This window comes from Oryctolagus cuniculus, chromosome 9 (assembly GCF_051225735.1).
Source record: "Oryctolagus cuniculus isolate XC-2025 breed Fujian yellow rabbit chromosome 9, ASM5122573v1, whole genome shotgun sequence".
Classification (NCBI taxonomy): domain Eukaryota; kingdom Metazoa; phylum Chordata; class Mammalia; order Lagomorpha; family Leporidae; genus Oryctolagus; species Oryctolagus cuniculus.
This window is the reverse complement of record NC_142875.1, coordinates 96,498,834-96,514,610: the sequence shown is the minus strand read 5'-3', so window position 1 is coordinate 96,514,610 and position 15,777 is coordinate 96,498,834. Positions and strand designations below refer to the sequence as shown.

The window sequence follows — 15,777 nt, the reverse complement described above, 5'->3', positions numbered from 1 at the left end:
AAGAATGAAATGGATCTTATTCGCCATTTCTTATTCACTTAAAAATGTCTCCTTTTGCTGTCTTAAACAGGCTTCCATCCTACGTATCTTCAATAAAAGGTTCTTTTACAATATGCAATCTGACAAACATGAATATACTTCCAGGGCAAGGAGGGAGGATATTTGATATCAGGACTGTTCAGGAAAAAGCTGGGCATAAATCAACTAGATCATTGGAGAATTATCTACCTGAAGCGCTGGATCAGCCTGTGGGCAGTGTACTTGTGGAACAGGTATCCTAGCCGAACCTGGTCTGTGTGAAGGGTCTCGATGATGAGATTCCTAGCTGCTGTGTGGAGTGGGGAAGGGAGTCCATTAGTTGTTAAGGCCTGATTCAATAGCATCAGGTTCTTCCTCTGAGTCTCCACGTCAACAAAACACATCCTCCCTTCAAGCTCTTTGGGAGAGGAAGGGGGCACCATCATTTTGTCTTTGTTGATGTCTGAAACTGGCTTCATGAACCGTGGTGTATCTAGAGAGGGGTGTTGGGATTTTGAGGCCCACTGAGAAAGAGGTTTCTGTGATGTCCTGGATATCTGAGGAGTGGCAGAAGGCAGTGATGTTCTAGGCTTCTGCCGAGTGTGCAGGATTTCCTCATTAGTGAAAGGGACCTGTGCTGGCGGGGCCAGTTGAGGAGTGATGGAAGGCAGGGCCATTCTCGACCTCTGTCGAGTGTGCAGGACCCCCTCATTAGTGAAAGGGACCTGTGATGCTGGTGTTAGTTGAGGAGCGAGAGAAGGCAGTGATGTTTTAGGCTTCTGCAGAGACTGCAGGGTCCCCCCATCGGTGTAAGTGATGCATGATGTTGGTGTGCTGTCGCTGGAGAGATGGGACTGAGGCTCCATGGGTGAAGACTCCCGAGGTGTTTGGGTTTCTGCAGAAGGCTTGCTGGCAATGAGTGGAGTGAGATCTCTCTTCCAACCCGGAGGACTGGGTTGGACCAATTTCTGGGAAGCAATCCTTACCAGTCCTTTCTTCCTCCCAGAAGAGGCCACACCTTTCTGGGGCATTCCAGCAGCTGAGGGGGTCCATGATGTGGAGGGATGCCCAGAGCTGGGAGCAATCCGTGATGGAGAAGTTTCTCCAGGAAGGGTCGGTGGTGCCAGATGTGCAAGGGCAGAAGGGGCCTGGAGAGAGGGGGGCTGCCCAGTGGAGACAGGAGGCTGGTGTGCCGGAGGCTGTGCAGAGGAAGGTCCAGACACCAAGAGCTCTCCAGGGAAGGAAGGTGGCCCAGGAGCCAAGGACTGGCCAGGAGAGAGAGGACCATGGAAACCCGGGCTCTTTTTCCAGGTGGATGTTGTTCCGGATCTAATAGGCCACCTGGGAGTGAGTGGGGCCTTCATTGCTGGAGGTGGCTGGGCAGTTTGAGGAAAGTCCTGCTTCGGCCTCACTGCCTCCAGCTCAAGGGGCTGCCCTGGAGTAGGAGGGGCCTTGTCAGGGGTAAGGTTGGCCCCCCGAGTCTGTGGTGAGGGGCCAGAGTGGTCCTCAGGGCCTGGGCCTCAGTGATCCCTAGGTCCTGGGCTTGCAGGGGGGTCAGAGAGGTCTCCAGGGCCTGGGCCTGCTGATTGGTAAGAGTGGTCCCCACAGCCTGGGCCTGCTGCAGGGTCAGAGAGGTCCCCAGGGCTTGGGATTTCTGAGGGGTAAGAGTGGTCCTCAGGGCCTGGGCCTGCTGGGGGCTCAGAGTGGTCCCCAGGGCCTGGGCCTGCTGATGGGTAAGGGTGGTCCCCATGCCCTGTGCCTGGAGATGGGTCAGAGTGGTCCCCACAGCCTGGGCCTGCTGATTAATAAGAATGGTCCCCATAGCCTGGGCCTGCAGATGGTTAAGAGTGGTCCCCACCGCTTGTGCCTGCTGGGGGGTGAGAGTGGTCCCCATGCCCTGGTCCTGCTGCAGGGTCAGAGTGGTCCCCACGGCCTGGGCCTGCAGATGGTTAAGAGTGGTCCCCAGGGCCTGGGTTTTCTGATGGGTCAGAGTGGTCCCCACAGCCTGGTCCTGCTGATGGGTCAGAGTGGTCCCCATGGCCTGGTCCTGCTGATGGGTAATAGTGGTCCCCACAGCCTGGTCCTGCTGATGGGTAACAGTGGTCCCCAGCGCCTGGGCCTGCTGAGGGGTTAGTGTTTTCCCCAGGGCCTGGGCCAGCTGAGTCATAGTCTTCACATCTTGGGCCATCTGAGGGGTGAGAGGCCTGATAGCCTTGGCTTTTGGGGGGGTCAGAGTGGTCCCCAGAGTCTGGGCCTGCTGAGGGGTAAGAGTGGTCCTCAGGGCCTCTGCCTGCTGGGTGGTCAGAGTGGTACCCAGGGCCTGGGCCTGCTTGGGAGTCAGAGTGGTCATTAGGGCCTGGGCCTGCTGGGGTGTCAGAGTGGTCATCAGGGCCTGGGTTTTCAGAGGAGTGAGGGGTTTGTATTTTAGGTGGGGCTGTGGGTAAATGGGAGGCACTCCAGGTGGTGAGGACTCGGTGAAGAGGGGTGCAGTGTTTGTGTTCAGCTCCAGCTGTCTCTCTCTCTTCAGGCCCTGGCTCAGCTTCTCCTCTTTCTTCTCCTCTTGCTGTTTCATTGGCCCCAGTGTTTTCAAGTCAGCAGTACCCTTCAAAGGCCCAGGACCCATTTGCTGATGGTCTTCAGGTGGACGGTATTGCTGTCCTGGCAATCTGGGGTCAGTACAGCTGGGGCTTTAAGTAAAAGTGAAGAGCCCCACTTTATCTTGGAGGATTTGATCTTTTTTGTTGGAGACTTATATAAAGTATTTTCCAATTCCTTGGCTAAAATATTGTGCATACTGTCTGCTATGTCCCCAGCCTTGATATGGGTCCTGGATGTGGGCACTGATGTATATTCTTGCTGGCCTGCACGACCTGTGGTTAGAATTAGCTGTTCATAGTTTTCTTCTTTCTCTTGCAGTTTTTGTTGCAGCAGCTCGTTTTCCTCACTAAGGTCACAGATCATCCTTCTGGAGAGTTCTTTTTCTGTTTCATACTTTTCAAAAAACATGCTGTCACTTACAATGTTAGAAACATTGACTTGTTCACACACGGCACTCAAGGCTTTGTAAAGATTTAATATAGTTGCTGAGATATATTTGATTGCAGTGTTTTCCATTTTGTTGAACATTGAAGAACCTATGTGTTCTTGTAACATACGTTGAATTTCCAAAACCTTGGTGTTGGTTGTAAATTGATCAGAGATCATTTGATCTGGTCTTAGTGCAAGGGCTGTTGCAGGTCGCTTTATAAATCTGTCTTTCCATGTTTTCCATAGAGCACCTCTAGATACTGGAAGGAAAAAAATGTAAAACAAAACAATGAGATCATATTGCTTCTTTTGTGCTGTGCTCTATGTTTAAGCCTAATAAATTTAGACCAAATGGACAGATGACTGTCCGTTGAAGATTAGTCAGAAAACTTTAGCTATGACCCTGGCCTTGTGCCACACCAGATTAATCCACAAGTTATGACCCTGTCATCCCATGTTGGAGCACTCACTGGAGTCCCAGATGCCCTGCTAATGTGCCTAGGAGGATAGTGGGGGATGGCCTGAGTTCCCAGCCTCTGTCACCCACATGGGGATAAACTAGATGGAGTTCCAAGCTTCTGACTTCACCCTGGCCCAGCCAACTGGGAAGTGAACCAGTAGATGGACAATCTCATTCTCTCTGTGTCTCCTTCTATCTTTGTCACTCTACCTTTCAAATAAGTAAATCTTTGAAAAAAGAAAAACAGGCCGGTGCCACGGCTCAATAGGCTAATCCTCCGCCTGTGGCACCTGCACACCAGGTTCCAGTCCCGGTCAGGGTGCTGGATTCTGTCCCTGTCACCCCTCTTCCAGGCCAGCTCTCTGCTGTGGCCCAGGAGTGCAGTGGAGGATGGCCCAGGTCCTTGGGCCCTGCACTCGCATGGGAGACCAGGAGAAGCACCTTGCTCCTGGCTTCAGATCAGTGCGGTGCGCCGGCCGCAGTGCACTGGCCATGGTGGCCATTGGAGGGTGAACCAATGGCAAAAGGAAGACCTTTCTCTCTGTCTCTTCTCTCTCACTGTCCACTCTTCCTGTCAAAAAAATTAAAATAAATAAATAAATATAAAAAAAGAAAAAAGAAAAACAGAGAGAAAAGTGCAGCTCTAAAAGTTTTGGTTTTAGAATCGTGTTTTCTTACAATCACCCAGAATTGCTTCCAGAGGTAAGGAGATGATCTCAGTTGTGACATCATTAACTTACTTTTACTTGAACTTTGGGATTCGATAGAATGCAAATCCAACTTTTCCCTGAGTTTGTGTATGCTTGATGCATTCAGTTTTCTCTTTTGGGTTCCTGTCTCCCTTTTCTACCTTTTCTTACTGTGAGAAACTTTGATTCTTTCAAAAGGGCCATAAATCAATAGACAAAAGATATACTGAATGGCTGAAGGAGAAACTCAGCAACTTTCCTCCCACAACCAATGACTGAAGTGTCTGGGTCCCTACTGCCCATGTGGAACACCTGGATTGTCAGAAATGTATGAAAAGAAAAAGTCCTATCCTGATAGCTAGTTTACTCTAGACTGGAATGGAAGTGATTGAATGTTTTGAGTAAGTTGAAGAGGGTGTGTGGAAGTCACAAAAGATTATGAAAGAAAAAAAATATTGGACATGCTAACTGCTGCTCCGAGAGGCATCTGTGCCATGCTCCAGGAAGAACATTGTCTCTGGGTCAATCAGACTGGACAGGTACAAACCCAAATTCATACTTTCCCTGGACAAAGCCAAACTGCTCCAGGACCAGGCCAAGCAGGGCTGGGATTTCTGGCCTGACATCTGGTCATAGAAATCCTGACTATTTCCTCTCCTTGGCCCAATAACTTCTGTAATCTTGCTGCTTCTCTTTGGACCATATGTTTTTAATGCCCTTGTTCGTTTTGTCTCTAACAGGCTAAAAGCTGTCAAACTCCAAATGGTCGTCGGACAAGGCTTCTAGCCCATTCCACTGGATGACCTGAGCAGCCCTCTAGACTGAGCAGGACAGTCTTTCCAAGGCCACTGTTGCACACCATAAGACAGATAGCAAGAGGAAATACCCAAATCCCCCTCGACGCCCACATGCCAGCTTTGAAGAAGTTACAGAAAACGGAACTCCATCCATAATCCCAAAGAAGAATTTTGGGTATTGCCTCTTGAGGGGAGAATGTTAGGTAGGAAGTCAGATATGAGCTTATGTGTGTGTGACATAAAGGCATAAAGAGAAGACATCTATGTCCAGCATAAGCATCTGCATCTCAAAGTCATCCTGACAATGTTTCATGGGCAGCCCGGTATTCACATTCTGCCCTGCCCCCGCCTACCTGATAACCTGCCAGGTGGAGGTCCCCGCCCCTTCTGCCTGACAAATCTTCCACAATCTCCCAGATGCAGCCCAGTATCTGCATTTCAAACACTCTGCTCCGGATCCTGATTCTCTAGGGGGTCCTGCTCACCCTTCCTCTAAACACAGGATGGCACCAGCTAGCCTTCCTCCTGTCTGATACCTTCAAGGGAAAACTCAGGAGCTTCTTAATATTTACATCCATAAAATCCTTTGTTTCAGGAAGAAATGTGTGAAGACAAAGACCCATCTCCTTAAAAACCCCCGGCCTCAACCGGATTGCACACTCAGCCCTCTGCCTCTCTGCTGAGCCGCCTGCCTGACCTGGTCAGGTGTAATCTCTCTACTCAACCATGTAACCTTGCTCCTTCCCCCCATTCAAGCGACTGGGCACTCTCTCAGGTCCTGTCTGGAGAGGTGCCCATCCATCCTTACAGATGTCCCGTCCCTAATAAACCTTGCTATTTTACCTCCCACAAAAAAAAAAAAAAAAAAAGTCCCACAAGATCCAACTACAGGTGACACACCTTGGATTCAAAGACAAAAAGAGAGCAGAAGTAAAGTGATAGAAAAAAGATACACTGTGAATATGTGGGAGCTGAAGATTATATACTATCTGACAAAACAGATATCAGCACAACAACAATGGTTCTAGAAACAGCGAGGGTCAATACATCAGCAAGCTGTAATGATTATAAACATACAGCATACAGCCAAGCCCCCAAACACACAAAGACTGATGGAATTAAAGGGAGAAGAAGATAACAGTCATAGTGTGGGAGAATTCAGCTTCTCACTGTCAATAGTGGGTGGAACATGGACCTGTGTTGGGGCCCTCTGATTGGATTTCAGAGGTCTTGAAAGGTACTGAGAATCATTTAACATGTTGAGTTTTATGGTCTATAAATGATACTTCCACCAACCTGCATTTTGAGAAAAAAAGAAAACTCCATTTGCAAAGTCACAAAACACAATTACCTGTTTTTTTCTTCTGTGTCTTCTTATCGTTAAGGAAAGTGGTGCTGATGCTACATAGTATATTGACATTGTTCTCAATGGCTCTCAGTGTTTCTGGAAACATCTCCATTTGTACTATCCAATGGTAGTGTTCCTCAACATCAAATGCAGTTATGTCAGACAAAATAACATCTTGGAGAGAAGAAAATCATTATTTTGTGCATACAAAGAGATAAGCATAACCATATAGCTTTATAACATCAGGTAACTACTAAATAAATTGTATTCAGGAGTACAGTCATGATTATCATGCATTTATTGCTATTCTGAGGCTTTTTTCAATGAAACAGGTAAAGACTTGGAGGAAGAAGCTGAGTAGTAAGTCTTATGAATCAAGGTTTTGAAAGGTATCTGTTTGGTTTTGTTCTTCAAGGAAATCAGTGTCTAAAATAGGAATAGATGCTTTCATATTGGGTGTCTAAATGTAAATCGACCTGTTTGGGGAGTTTTCTAGTGTTTCCTAACCCCCATTACATGGAATTTCTTGTAAGGAGATGAAATATTTTAAACAAATGGTGAAGGGCCCAGCATTGTGGTGTGGATTGCAGGATTCTCCTTATTCTACATATCAGAGTGCCGGTTTGGGCCTCAGCTGATCTGCTTCCAATCTCTCTTGTGAATGTGCCTCAAAACACAGCAGAATATGGACAAAGTACTTGGGCCCATGCCACCAGTATGTGAGACAGGATGGGGTTCCAGGCTCTTAGCTATGGCCTGGAACATCCTGGGCCATTGTGGCCACTTGGAGAATGAATCAGCGAATGAAACATCTGTCTGTCTATCCATCTATCTATCCCTGTTTATCTCTCTCCTTCTTTCTCTGATGCTGTCTTTTTATTGTATGCTTGTTCATTCTTTAATTCAACCAGTGTCTATTCAGATGTGTACTGTTGCAGATTCTGTTGATACAGCATTGAATACAACAAGTTCCCCAACTTCCTACTGCTTACATTCTAGCGAAAGGAGACAGACAGGAAATAAAAATTAAATTGTGTGGTATGGCAGATACGAATGGTGTAGACAAAGGTAAAGATGCTTGGTAATGCAGAGTGTGAGGTAACAGGGAATGGGGATGTCAGAAAACACATTGTTTTTAAAGTGAAATTTAGGCAAGGAATGAGTGAAAAATGTTCCAGGCAAGCAAACAGGAAGCATAAAGACATTGGGCTGGGGCATTACTGGCATGCTTGAAGAAAAACAAGGAAGTCAGCATAATGTTCATTAAGTGAGCAAATCTATATTTCCTTCTTACTGGGAAATGAGACAGACATTTTCTGAAAAACCTCCTTAGTGTTTTCTTCTTTAATCTGACTAATCCCCCACAGTAGAGTTGCTGACTTTGTGATTTTTCTCTGAAACACTTCTAGACACTTACTCCATTCCTCTAACCAGGCCAGAATGTAGGCAAGTGTCTTTTCTCTGTTTTCAGCATTCTTAGAGTAAGTACCCATTCTCTCCAGAAACAGGGATCTCTGTTTCCTCATGTGTTCTGTAAGAGAGATGCGGTGTCCGGAGGGCAAGTCAAAGTCGAGATTGTAGCGAGCCATTATTCGGTGCACGTTGCTCATTATTTCAGTCATCTGTGTTTTAATGTTCTGAAGAAAACAAAGAGATAATATGTAAACAAAAGCTTTGAAGGAGGGGCTTATAGAACTACATTGAAGGAAATTTAAGTCTCAGAAATGGAGAGCTGCACCATCTCACAGATTGAAAGACAGCATTGTAGAGATCACATGGCTCCCCAGATTAATCAAGATGCTCAGTAGAGATCCAGGCAAAATTCAAACATGTGTTTCACAATGGATTTTAAACTTCTCAGTCCAGTTCCAGAAATTGTACATATAGAAGAGCCATTCTCTTCTAACATTTCCAAGACTCTCCCAGGTAGAAACATTTGATAGTGATGTTGGAGGTAGAAGTAAGATTACATTGGTCAACATTCTGATACTATGAGGGCATCAGAGTTTTATTAAGCCCTTTTTCTACACTTGCGGTAATCGGGCTGTGTAGTACTGCAAATCGACCAGTGAGTCAGAATGGAGACCACCAACAGGCCCACGCACATACACAGAAAGCCGCTTTATGAAAGAACCAGTTTTACACATCAGTGGGAATAGAATGAATTTATCACCAAGTGGTGTTGTCACAAGCACTTATCCATCCAGGAAAAGCATAGTAAATTGAACTTCTGCCCCATACTTTCACAAAAAGCAGTTTAGGGTAGCCTAAAGACAAATAAGATTCCAAAATATGTGTTCATAAGTTTAGGTGGAAAATGATTGCCCCACAAGCCAACTTGTATATAGCTCTTAAAAAGAACAAAAATAAATGGTTTAATGTGATGTAAAGTGATTGCCAAGCCTTAAAGTTAAGTTTAAAAAAAGTAAATGCAGAAGACCATATCCATCATGTATGAACAATGAAGATATGATTCATTATGCCTGAGTGCTGTCTATTGAGCTCCTTTGCCTATTTTGTAACTGGACTTGTTGTTTTTTTTTGTTGTTGTGTTTTTTGAATTGCTGATATATTCTGGATTCTAATCCTTTTTCAGATAAGTAGCTTATAAATATTTTTCCCACTCTGTTGGCTGTCTCTTCGCTCTGCGGTTTCCTTTGCTGGGAAAAATCTCCTGAGTTTGATAGGATCCCCTTTGTCTAGATTTGCTTTTGTTGCCTGTGCTTTGAGTGTTGTACCCAGGAAGTCATCACCTACACCAGTGTCTTGAAGTATTTCCCCTACGTTTTCTTCCAAGTCTCAGGCCTCAAATTTAGGTCTTTGAACTATCATGAGTCGTTTGGGTTTTTTTGATATTTGATGAGAGGTAGAGATCTAATTTCATTGATCTCTATATTTATATCTATAAAGATATAGCTATATCAGTTTTGCCAGCACCATTTATTTATAGAGGAGATACCCTATCTTTCAAATAAATCTTTTTTAAACAGTAGGGAAACTGGTAAAATTCGAATGCTACTGATAGCCTTAGTGCAGAAATCTGCCCTTATTCGTGGGCGATACATGCCAAGACCCCCAGTGGATGCCTGAAATGGTGGCTCTACCTAACTTTGTGCTTAGCTGTTAACCAAGATTACTGCTAAGTGACTAATAGGTAGGTAGCATATCCAGCATGAATGTACTGGTTAAATGGATGATTCACATCTGGGAGAGATGTAACAGTAGTATATGAGATTTCATCAACTTACCCAGAACAGCATGCAATTTAAAACATGCCAGCTACTTACTTCTGAAATGTTCTATTTGATATTTTCAGATTGACATTGGCCATGAGTAACCCAAACCATGGAGTGTGAAACTGGACAAGGTGGGTGGGTGGGGGCAGTTGAAATGATGCAGTAATTCTAGTCATAAATAAAGTTCATGCACACATGCATCAAATGATATGAACAACACATTTGTAGCAATAATATTTGTAGTGACCACAAATAGCAGAGGGGATGAAATTATAAAATGGAATGATAGTAATGAAACTTAAGGCACTGACAATGATGTCATCAAGATGATGAAGTAGAATATAACCAGCTTTGATCCTCTACAAATAACAACTATAGACAACTATGTACATACCAGAATGGGCAGGGACGTATCAGAGGTCCATTTAAAAATCTGTAGCAGGGGCTGGCATTGTGGTGTAGCAGGTAAAACAGCCACCTGCAAGGCCAGCAGCCCTAATGGGCAATGGTTTGAGTTCCAGTTGCTCCACTTCCAATCTAGCACCCTGCTAATGTGCCTGGGAAATGGCTCAAGTTCTTGGGACCCTACCACCTACATGGGAGACCTAGAAGAAGCTCCTGGCTCTTGGCTCCTGGCTTCAGACCAGCCCAGCTCTGACCATTGGAGCCATTTTGGGAATGAATCGCAGATGGAAGATAGTGTCTGTCTCTCTCTGTCTCTGTCTTTCTCTTTGTAAACATTGGCAGGAGTCAGCTAGAACAAGTAAAGGTAGATTTTACTTTTTTTTTTAAGACTTATGTATTTGATTGTCAGAGTTACACACACACACACACTGAGAGAGAGAGAGAGAGAGAGAGAGAGAGAGAGAGAGAGGTCTTCCATCCTCTGGTTCACTCCCCAATCGACTGCAACAGCCAGAGCTGCACTAATCCAAAGCCAGGAGCCAGGAGCTTCATTCTGGTCTCCCACACAGGTGCAGGGACCCAAACACTTGGGCCATCTTCTATTGCTTTCCCAGTCTATATCAGAGAGCTAGATTGGAAGTGGAGCAGCTGGTAGTAGAACTGACACCCGTATGGGATGCTGGCACTGCAAGCAGTGGCTTTACCCACTATGCCACAGCGCCAGCTCTAGGTAGATATAACTGTTATCAGTCACATTGTAGAAACCTTTATGTCCCACTGGCCTGCTCCACAAAGAACACTGGCATCTTTGGGCACTGAGGTAACCAATAACCATTCTCACTAGAGAACCGCAGAGAGCAGGAGATGCCTCTTCCTCAAGAAACAGGTCTGTTTGATGCTCTGGGACCAGAGTTATCACCCATCACCAACCCACTGGTGCCCTGTCCCTGAGCCATGGCTGCTCCATGAGTGCCTACACACTTTGTGTCTCTGTGGCTTCACTGCACTTGCTTGCACTTCAGACACTGGAGCCATCACCATAGTGAGCTAGGTCACAAGCCAGGTCCTAGAAGGAAGGTCTCTCTGTGTAAGCACACAATCTGTTCACAGGGACAACCACCATCGAGAGCCAGGCCTCACCCAGACCCCCAGAGACACTGAGGCTCTGTTCATGCCCATGCTCCCATCCCTGGTTCCTGAACTACTTCACAAGCACCTGTGCTTTCCACAGAGTTTCCAGCATTGCAGAGGAAGTGCCTGTACCCTGGGATCTGGTACCATTTATCACCCCAGGCTCCAGAACCATAGTCCCTCCCCATGTGTATGTGCTTCAGGCCTCTGTTACATAGCTGTGCACATGTACCACACAGCAAACACCAGTGCACTGACACAAGTCATTCCACAGCCAGGCCAATGCCAAGAAGGATTCTTTCAGTCATGACTGCGCAGTAGGTGAAGAAGACATTGGGAGAACTGTAGCCTTCCAACAGCTCTTGCCTAGACTGTGGAAATCCACCATGTTGGAGCTGAGTGTCCCTGCAATCTCTAACACCTTCTTAGCAAATATGCACAGAGACTACACATCTGCACCCTCACTGGCTCCAGACCACTGTAACCAATGAAGATAGTGTCCTTTTACTCTTCTGTCCATAGAAGATATGTATCCAACAGAATTACAACAGATGTGAAGTCTCAAAGAAGTGACTGCTCCATCAATTGTATAGACATAATTGCTTTACAGAAACATAACCAAGGCCTGGCATTATGCTACAGTAGCTTAAGCTACTACTTAAAGTGCAGACGTCACATATTGGGGTGGCAGGTTGGTTTGAGTCCCAGCTGGTCTGCTTCTGATCCAGTTTTCTCCTAATGTGCCTGGGGAGGCCATGGAGGATCTGCAACCCCTGTTGGCAATCCAGATGGAATTCCAGGCCCTTGGCCTGCCTCATCCCTGGTTGTTGTGGCCATTTGGAGAGTGAAGCAGCAGATGGGAGATTTCTCTCTCTCTCTCTCTCTCTCTCTCTCTCTCTCTCTCTTTCTCTCTCTCTCTCTTTCTCCCCTTCTATTTATAAGTCTATCTTTCAAATAAATCTTTTAAAAAAAGAATTTGAAAAAAAGATGATAAAGACAATTCTGAAAACAGTAAAAGACAAGGAGCATCTAACATGCAAGGACATTTGATAAGACTACCAATGCATTTCTCAACTGAAATATTACAGATCAAGGTACAATGACATGATATGTTCCAAGTATTGAAGGACAATCACTGCCAATGAAATATTTACTTGCAAAGCTATCCTTGAAAATTAAAGACTCTCCTAGGAAAACAAAAGCTGTGACATGTACCATAACCCTTAGCCCCTAACCTCAGCCACTTTTTTACAAATTGTCAAAAATCCACAGTGTCAGGTTTAGCCTAGCAGTTAGTTCATGCTGCAGCATGAACCTGCCTTACAATAAATGCTAAAGGTAGTTCTTCATTGTGCTTTTGATTTGCATTTCCCTGATTGCTAGTGACCTTGAACATTTTTTCATGTGCCTGTTGGCCATTTGGATTTCCTCTTTTGAAAAATGTCTATTGAAGTCCTTGGCCCATCTCTTAAGTGGGTTGTTGGTTTTGTTTTTGTGGAGTTTCTTGATCTCTTTGTAGATTCTGCTTATTAACCCTTTATCTGTTGCATAGTTTGCAAATATTGTTTCCCATTCTGTTGGTTGTCTCTTCACTCTCCTGACTGTTTCTTTTGCAGTACAGAAACTTCTCAATTTGATGCAATCCCAATAGTTGATTTTGGCTTTGACTGTCTGTGCCTCCCGGGTCTTTTCCAGAAATTCTTTGCCTGTGCCAATATCTTGAAGGGTTTCTCCAATGTTCTCTAATAACTTAATGGTGTCAGGACGTAGATTTAGGTCTTTAATCCACGTTGAGTGGATTTTTGTGTAAGGTGTAAGGTAGGGGTCTTGCTTCATGCTTCTGCACGTGGAAATCCAGTTTTCCCAGCACCATTTATTGAATAGACTGTCCTTGCTCCAGGAATTAGTTTTAGATCCTTGATCAAATATAAGTTGGCTGTAGATGTTTGGATTGATTTCTGGTGTTTCAATTCTGTTCCATTGGTCTATCCATCTGTTTCTGTACCAGTACCATGCTGTTTTGATTACAACTGCCCTGTAGTATGTCCTGAAATCTGGTATTGTGATGCCTCCGGCTTTGTTTTTGTTGTACATGGGAAGTGAGATACTCAGCAGACTCATAGAATGGCGGATGTCCTAAATAGCACTCTGGCCTCAGAATCAGCCCTAAAGGCACTCGGATCTGGCTGAAAAGCCCATGAGAGTATTTCAGGCATGGAAAGCCAAGACACTCTGGCAAAAAGATCTCTGTGAGTGAGATCCCAGTGGAAAGAACAGGTCTTCAAAGAGGGAGGTGCCTTTCTCTGAAGGGAGGAGAGAACCTCCACTTTGACTATGACCTTGTCTAAACAAGATAAGAGTCGGAGAACTCAAGGGGCTTCCATAGCCTTGGAAACTCATGACTGGTGCATAGGGAGATTACTGATGCCATAAACAGGAGTGTCAATTTGTAAAGTCAACAACAGGAGTCACTGTGCACTTACTCCTCATGTAGGATCTCTGTCCTTAATGTGCTGTACACTGAGGCTTAATGCTATAACAAGTACTCAAACAGTATATTTCACTTTGTGTTTCTGTGGGGGTGCAAACTGTTGAAATCTTTACTTAATGTACACTAAACTGATCTTCTGTTAAAAAAAAAAAAAAAAGAAACTATCAATTCCCAACTTGACTCTCACTGGGATTAAACATGACAATAGGTCTGATCTGATTTCATCATCATTTAAAAAAAAATCATCTATTATTTTTCACTTTATGTTTCTGTGTGGGAACAAACTGTTGAAATCCTTACTTAAGGTATACTAAGCTGATCTTCTGTATACTAAGATAATCGAAAATGAATCTTGATGTGAATGGAAGGGGAGAGGGAGTGGGAAAGGGGAGGGTGGTGGGTGGGAGGGACGGTATGGGGGGGAAAGCCATTGTAACCCATGAGACGTACTTTGGAAATTTATATTCATTAAATAAAAGATAAAAAAAAAATAAAGGTAGTTCTTCAGCAGAGAGAAAAGGATACTGATTAGTAACATGAAAGTATAAAACTCACTTATGAAACTACATAGACAGTAAGATCAGAATGCTTTAATGATGTAATGGTGGAGTGAAAATCATTTATGTCTTTAGTATGAAGATGCAAAGCAAAGCTATTCAAATAATGTCTGTGACAATTTGTTAGGGGAATGCAATATCAAAGGATGTAAATTGACCTCAAAAACAATGTAGAAGGGAAAGTAAAAATGTAGTTTTTTTTTTCTAATGTGGTTAAAGTTCAGTTGTTATCACCTTAGTATAGCCAGTTTTTTTAAGGTGTTCTATGGAAGTCTCACAATGCAAGAACTATAGTAGGTAAGGTGTTTAAATGTGCCCAAGTAGTGAAACCAATAAGATACAGCTGCTTGCCACAGGGGCTAGCTTCCAATTATCCATTATCATTCTCCTGAATCCATGTATGTCTCACTCTCAAGTCAAACAGGCAAGCTGCATGAGGATATGGTGAAAATCACCACTGATGTACCTTTGTGTTAGACGTACTTGTTTGTTTGAAAGGCAGGGTCAGAGAGAGAGAGAGAGAGGGAGGGAGAGAGAGATCTTCAATCCACTGATGGAGTTTCTGTCCACTGATTTCCAAAAGGCCACAATAGCTAGGGAAAGGCCAGGAAGTAGCGAGGAAAAGGAACTTCATCTGGGTTTCCCACACAGTTGACTGGATTGGCTCAAGTACTGGTGTCATCATGCACTGACTTTCCAGGCACATTAGCAGAAAGCTGGATCAGAAGTGGAGCAACTGGAAATCAAACCAGCTACACCATGCAGTTGAACCCACTGCATCACAACACCAACCCTTAGAGTGAATAGCATTTTAAAATTCCATCAGCTTAGAGAACAAATTCCAGAACCCTCATACCCAATGAAGACAAAATTAAGAAAACTCCTCAAAATTACTGGGGCTACAGATAGGCACTGGCCTATATCTTGAGATTCTGATCGAGACACCTGCATCCCGTATTTGTGTCTGAGTTATCTGACCCTCTCTTCCTCAAGTCCTTGGTTCTCTGCCACCATGTTGGGGCCAGGGTTGATTTCCTGTCTCCTGACCATCCCAGCACAAGTCATTGTGTGCATTTGAAGAGTTACCTGGCAGACAGTGATTCTTTATAAAATAATAAGTAAACTAAAAAAAAAATCTGTTTCCTAGAACCACTCCTGGTACCCCATATCTGTATTAGGGTTCTCTAGAGAAACAACAGCCTAAACATAAATCTATATAAAATAAGTTTAAAAGCTCACTAAAAAGGGCCGGCGCCGTGGCTCAATAGGCTAATCCTCCGCCTAGCGGCGCCGGCACACCGGGTTCTAGTCCCGGTCGGGGCACCGGATTCTGTCCCGGTTGCCCCTCTTCCAGGCCAGCTCTCTGCTGTGGCCAGGGAGTGCAGTGGAGGATGGCCCAGGTGCTTGGGCCCTGCACCCCATGGGAGACCAGGAAAAGCACCTGGCTCCTGGCTCCTGCCATCGGATCAGCGCGGTGCGCCGGCTGCAGCGGCGGCCATTGGAGGGTGAACCAACGGCAAAGGAAGACCTTTCTCTCTGTCTCTCTCTCTCACTGTCCACTCTGCCTGTCAAAAAAAAAAAAAAAAAAAAACTCACTAAAAAGGAAATCAAAATAGAT

At 44.8% G+C, this 15,777-nt stretch overlaps 1 long non-coding RNA gene across 1 annotated transcript; it reads left to right on the top strand.

Annotated features, from left to right (window-relative positions):
* Positions 1-676: 676 nt before the first annotated feature.
* On the top strand, positions 677-15,400 carry LOC149124672 (uncharacterized). Its single transcript, XR_016213417.1, has 3 exons — positions 677-1,479; positions 4,935-12,449; positions 14,099-15,400. It is a non-coding gene; the product is annotated as an uncharacterized LOC149124672 (long non-coding RNA).
* Positions 15,401-15,777: the final 377 nt, after the last annotated feature.